The sequence below is a fragment of the Terrapene carolina genome, unplaced genomic scaffold (assembly GCF_002925995.2).
Source record: "Terrapene carolina triunguis isolate 2854851 unplaced genomic scaffold, T_m_triunguis-2.0 Scaffold31589, whole genome shotgun sequence".
Lineage (NCBI taxonomy): Eukaryota > Metazoa > Chordata > Testudines > Emydidae > Terrapene > Terrapene triunguis.
Window position 1 is genome coordinate 5,080 of NW_020695940.1, and position 6,388 is coordinate 11,467.

General features: G+C 51.1%; 1 long non-coding RNA gene across 5 annotated transcripts in view; it reads left to right on the plus strand.

Moving 5' to 3' along the window:
- The first annotated feature begins 418 nt into the window (after positions 1 to 418).
- The window catches only part of LOC113409259, a 10,762-nt gene continuing 4,792 nt past the window's right edge, over positions 419 to 6,388 (plus strand). For 4 of the 5 annotated variants that reach the window (XR_003370486.1, XR_003370489.1, XR_003370487.1 and 1 more), the window contains exons 1-4: positions 419 to 506; positions 2,047 to 2,261; positions 2,839 to 3,200; positions 3,570 to 3,686. This is a non-coding gene — a long non-coding RNA (uncharacterized LOC113409259). Of the gene's footprint in view, positions 507 to 2,046; positions 2,262 to 2,835; positions 3,201 to 3,569; positions 3,687 to 6,388 lie in introns of all 5 variants that reach the window. The other variant, XR_003899985.1, reaches the window with a different exon arrangement.

Consider the following 6,388-nt stretch of genomic DNA (forward strand, 5'->3'; position numbering starts at 1 on the left):
GGCAGTGGCTCACATGCTCGGGAGCCGCAGACCCCGAGCACAGCGAGGGGGGAGCTGGGGGGCGCACGGGGGCCTCTGCCCGCATGCATCCGCAACCTGGGCAGGAGGGGCAAGGGGCACGTCTGCTCCCCGGTAGCGGCGCTGCTGCCTTTGCAGGGCTGCTGCCCCCCTGCGCCGCACCGGCTCCTCCATGGCTGGGGCTCGCCGGCCCCGCAAGCCGACGTTCTGTCTCTCTGGTGTCTCCGGAAGGCAGTTCCTCCCTGCTGAGCCAGGGCACCGCTTTTGGGCGCCCCTAGGGCCATCCTTAGGATTTATGGGGCCCTATGCAGTATTATTAAACTGGTGCCCCTATGCCCGATGGCAGCCTGAGCTTGCAGCCGGCGGGGGCGAAGGGACAAAGCAGAAAGAATAACAAGATGCCCGGCCCGCCTCACGGTGGCTTAGAGTCACAGTTCCCTGCAGAGATCCCTGTATCCTCTCTCTCATGTGGAATGGACATGCAGAAGGTACCTAATTAAAAGCACTAAACTTGGGAATAAAAAATGTCAGTCACAGGTTTTTTGATATGCCCTGAAGTTTGTCAGACATTTATTTGCAAAAACTTTGTAGTAAGGGTGAGTAAGCTGTCTTTCTGAATACAACATTAAATATTATGAAATACATGATGCAGCTCTTCTCTGTTTTACATTTTCTTAATCAGTATTTCTAAGCTGATTTTATATTTTAAATGTACTCTTAAACCTTCATAAAGTTATCATTCCAGATTACTACATATTTAACTCACTGAAACAGACAATATTTTAAATTAATCAGTTACAGAAGCTTAGTGTGTTCATAACAATGTTCATTGCTTTTAGAAAAAGGGAACTCTAATTTACTGTGTGTGATCTCCATAACAATACATGTTTATGAAATTTCACCAACTTTAAAAAATATCTTTCCAAAGATTTTAGGCATAACAAAGGATTTTATATCTTACTAAGGTACTGATTTTGCTTAAAACTAGTTCATCAAAAGATAGTCAGAAGTAAAGAAAGGGAAACTCTTTGTTCAGCTATCTGGAAGCAAAGGGCTGTTGTCCGTTTAAGGGCTCTCTTCAATGGGGGTTGGGGGAGAGGGAGTGAAGGGAGAAATGGATGAGCAGAAAGGACTGGAAGACTTTGGAAGTAAGTTTTTTTACTATAGTAATTAAAATGTGTATTTTAGATAAGGGAGGTCTTTTGAAGGATTTATTTAAAAAGTCATATGTCTGAAGTTCCAAGCATTTAAGGCTAAAGATGATTGTGCATCTAAAAATCTATGCAAGGATTTTTTAGAGATGTGATTTTATAATCTTCACCAACTCACTAATGAACTATTTTTAAAGCAAATTTTAAACTAAGATCCTGTAGACTGACATGTCCTGAGTAAATATGACCGTCATGCACAACTGTTTTTGTCAGTACATTCAGAAACTGACAGTATATACCTGGGGGTTGGCAAACGCCTGTTAAGTGGCTTCATTACCCCTTGAATGGCTCTTTAACAATTTCAGTGTTGTGCTAATAGGTCTGGCAGGCTGGAGGCTTTTTCTCTTTTAACTACTAGATCCCCTTCCCAGGAAGACTCCGAGCCTGCAGGAAGGGTCAGAACAGGGATAGGAAAACCAGAAGGGTGGACACTAAGACCCAGTGGGCGCCCCCAGCCACTTGGCGCCCTAGGCGACCCGGCCCTGCAAAGGACTAAGCCACTGATGCCTACTGAACTTATCCATAGACCAGCCCCATGGACTCTCTCTCTCTTCTCCTCTCATTGTGCCGTCTCCCTTCATAGGACAAGGGCAGGTGTGGTAGTTGTGCATCCCCACAGGCTAGGTCTCCGGAGCCATGGAGAAGTAGGAGGGGATGAAAATCATGCAGGGCAGTGGGTGCGAGAGTGGAGCGGTGACTGTCGGTGTTAACTCGGTCTCTGTTCATTGAGGGGGGCAGATGTAGATAGGATGGAAGAGGGAGGCAGGGATGAGGGCAAGAGCTCTGTGTAATGATGGCTCATCCTTGGCTTTTGCAGCTGCTCTTACAGAGGAATTGTTGTTCAGGAGCCCTAACCAGAGGAGAAGCTGGCAGAAGTGGATCTGAGCAGCTTGGACATCCTTCTAAGCAGATATGAACAGTCCTCAGCTTTCTGCCTCCCTCATAACTACACTTCACGACTTTTAGCGGCACGGCTGAAGCCTAAGATAAATGCATGGTAGAGGCTGAGTACAGACGGCTGCTTCCCTTTAGGTGAGGCTTGGTTTCTCATAAAAGTTTTCCTCCTTGTTCTGGGTGTGGGAGGAGAATTTCCCTATTTTGGGATTAGCTGTGGGATTACGACCAGGGGAAGAGACAATAGTCTCCTCTGCACAGTGACTCTCTTGGGTGCAGGTGCAACGGGCTGCTTAACATTAGAACGTAAGAATGGCAATACTGGGTCAGACCAAAGGTCCATCTAGCTCAGTATCCTGTCTTCCGACTGGCTAATACCAGGTGCTTCAGAGGGAATGAATAGAACAGGTAATCGTGAAGTGATCCATCCTGTGTCGCCCATTCCCAGCTTCTGGCAAACAGAGGATAAGGACACCATCCCTGCCCATCCTGACTAATAGCCATTGATGGACCTATTCTCCATGAATTGACTTAGTTCTTTTTTGAACCCTATTATAGTCTTGGCTTTCACAGCATTCTCTGGCCAGCAATTCCAGAGGTTAAGTGTGCGTTGTGCACTTTTTAATTGTATCTATAAAGGTGTAATGGGACAGGGAGAAGAAGAACATACACTGATGATTACTTTTGTTTTTCCCTCTTGTGTTCTGCTTAGTAGGATGGAGAAAGAAGTCAAGGGTAAGAGCCCACCCCCGTTGTGAGATGGAAGGCGCACAAGAGCCATGAGACAGTGAGCATTGTTGATGCCAGGCTATGGCGATGCCATCTAGCTGGAAGCGGAGCAGCCGTCACTGTCAGTGAGTTAAGTGTCTGGTTTGGTGAGGAGTCTGGTCACGGCCCACATGGCTCCAGGCAGGGATGCGCCGTTAGCTTGGTCTGTGTTTGTAAGAAAAGGTTCCCGTCTAGCTGTGGCTACGAGGGAGACGAGGTCCCCGTTATCAGGGGCTGCTCATTTTGTCTGGTCAGGAGCGGTCTGTCCACCGCAGCGAAAGGTTGCATCTAGGAGGATGACTCTAGCTGGTGAGTTTCTTGCCTTCCTTCCATGTTTCTCTCTCTCTTCTCTAGTGTGTTGTCTGACCCACTTTCTCGGTCTGTCCTTGTCTCTACTTGTTCGGTCTCCTTTCGTTGAACACGGGCAGGCGTGCTAGGTGTGCATCCCCACTGGCTAGGTCTCGGAAGCCATGTAGAAGTGGAAGGGGACAAAAATCACGTGGGGCAGTGCACGCGAGAGTGGAGCATCACTGTCAGTGTTGACGCAGTCTCTGTTCATCGAGTGGGGTCGATGTAGACGGGATGGGAGAGGGAGGCAAGGATGAGGGCAAGATTTTGCCCATCAGTTGAGTTTTGTGGAGTGATGGCTCCTGCTTGGCTTATTTGTGGCGCTTGCAGAGGAACAGTCGAGCAGCAGCCGAAGGAAAAGCTGGCAGAGGTGGACCTGAGCAGCCTGGACATCCTTGTAAGCAGAGATTAACAATCCTCCGCTTTCTGCCTTCTGCATAACTGACTGTGAGTAAGCCGTCAGTGCTTGGAATTCCTCATCTGTGCTCGCTCTAGTTTTCTTCACAGGCCGTGAGCTTCCTCACTGGGCACGGGGCTCTGTGGGATTGAGGCTGGGGAGGGGCCAGAGTCTGCTCTGCAAAGTGACTATGTCGGGTGCCGTTGCAAGGGGTGCTTTTTGGTTGTAATGCTAAAGGTGTAACGGGAAGAGGGTTGAGGGCGGATATGCTCAGTCCTCAAGTCTCTTCCTTCTCTATCACTGGGTGAGCTTCCCTGGTCATGCCACTCTAGGTATCCTCTCTGAAGCAGGCTATATTCAGTAGCGGACGTGAGCAGGGGTCTGAGAGTAGCCCTCGGCCTGTGTCTCCAGTCACCAAGTTGCACCACACACGTTATGTGGAGGGTCCAGGGCTCTGCACAGCACTCCGGGCTGACCTGCTCCAGCCTGGGCTCCTGGGTCCTAACCCTCGTGGTTACTGCTCCCCGAGGGCTCTGCTGGCCCTGGAGCCCGACCCCAACCCGAGCAGCTCTTAAGGTCTGTGAGCGGTCGAAGGGCGGCCGGGAACTGAGGAGCAGCCACAGCCCCGGGACCCCACCCAGCACAAGGACAAGAGTGGGGAGCGCTGTGGCTGCCTGCATCATTGCGCCACCTAGCGCAGCAGTCGCCCTACCCTGCCTGGCTCTGGCTTCTGGCCTCTGGGCTGGTGAAGGGCCGGAGCCTCTGAGGGGAGGAGGCGGAACTTGCACTTCAGTGAGGGGTGAGGCCTCGTGGTGGTGGGGGGGATGCAGCTGCCACAATTTTCTGTCTACCCCACCTCAGCTCCCCCAATGAGGAAGGGGCTGGTGCTGCCCCTGCTGCCCACAGGCTTTCACTGCTCCTCCAGGGCAGATGCACGCTGCGCATTTCCCCAACTGGCCACCGGGTGTCACCGCTGCTCCAGGAGAAACACAGTCTGTATACTTCTGTTAGGGTACGTCTACACTACACGATTAATCCGAATTTAGCTAATTCGAATTTGGTAAACCGGTTGTATTAATTCGATTGTATGCGGCCACACTAAGCAAATTAATTCGGTGGTGTGCGTCCATGTACTGGGGCTAGCGTCGATTTCTGGAGCGTTGCACTGTGGGTAGCTATCCCATAGCTATCCCATAGTTCCCGGAGTCTCCCCTGCCCATTGGAATTCTGGGTTGAGATCCCAGTGCCTGATGGGACCAAAACATTGTCGCAGGTGGTTCTGGGTACAGCCTCACCCCTCCCTCCCTCCCCCCCTCCCTGCATGAAAGCAACGGACGGCAGACAACCATTTCGCGCCTTTTTTCCTGGCTGAACGCAGCAGACTCCATACCACGGCAAGCATGGAGCCCGCTCAGCTCAAGACAGCAGTCATGAACATTGTAAATACCTCGCGCCTTATCGTACAGTTTATGCTGAACAAGAACCTTGAAAGCCAGGCAGAGAGGAGCAGGCTACAGCAGCGCGGCGACGAGAGTGATGAGGACATGGACATGGAATTCTATCGAACCGCGGGACCCGGTGCTTTGGAGATCATGCTGTTAATGGGGCAGGTTATAGGCTTGGAACGCCGATTCTGGGCCCGGGAAACAAGCACAGACTGGTGGGACCGCATAGTGTTGCAGGTGTGGGACGATTCCCAGTGGCTGCGGAACTTTCGCATGCGTAAGGGCACTTTCATGGAACTTTGTGACTTGCTTTCCCCTGCCCTGAAGCGCCAGAATACCAGGATGAGAGCAGCCCTCACAGTTGAGAAGCGAGTGGCAATAGCCCTGTGGAAGCTTGCAACGCCAGACAGCTACCGGTCAGTGGGGAATCAATTTGGAGTGGGCAAATCTACTGTGGGGGCTGCTGTGATACAAGTAGCCAAAGCAATCACTGAGGTGCTGCTACACAAGCTAGTGACTCTGGGGGATGTGCAGGTCATAGTGGATGGCTTTGCTGCAATGGGATTCCCTAACTGTGGTGGGGCGATAGATGGAACCCACATCCCTATCTTGGCACCGGAGCACCAGGGTACCCAGTACGTAAACCGCAAGGGGTACTTTTCAATGGTGCTGCAAGCACTGGTGGATCACAAGGGACGTTTTACCGACATCAACGTGGGGTGGCCGGGAAGGGTTCATGATGCACGCGTCTTCAGGAACACTAATCTGTTTAAACGGCTGCAGCAAGGGACTTACTTCCCGGACCAGAAAATAACCGTTGGGGATGTTGAAATGCCTATCGTTATCCTTGGGGACCCAGCCTACCCCTTAATGCCATGGCTCATGAAGCCATACACAGGCAGCCTGGACAGGAGTCAGGAGCTGTTTAACTACAGGCTGAGCAAGTGCAAAATGGTGGTAGAATGTGCATTTGGCCGTTTAAAAGCACGCTGGCGATCGCTACTAACTCGCTCTGACCTCAGCCAAAGAAATCTCCCCATTGTTATTTCTGCTTGCTGTGTGCTCCACAATCTCTGTGAAAGTAAGGGGGAGACCTTTATGTCCGGGTGGGAGGCTGAGGCAAATCGCCTGGCTGCTGATTACGCGCAGCCAGACACCAGGGCGATTAGAAGAACACACCAGGAAGCAGTGTGCATCAGAGAAGCTCTGAAAACCAGTTTCATGACTGGCCAGGCTACAGTGTGAAATTTCTGTTTGTTTCTCCCTTCATGAAAACCAGCCCCCTTCATTCTCATTCATTCTCTGTA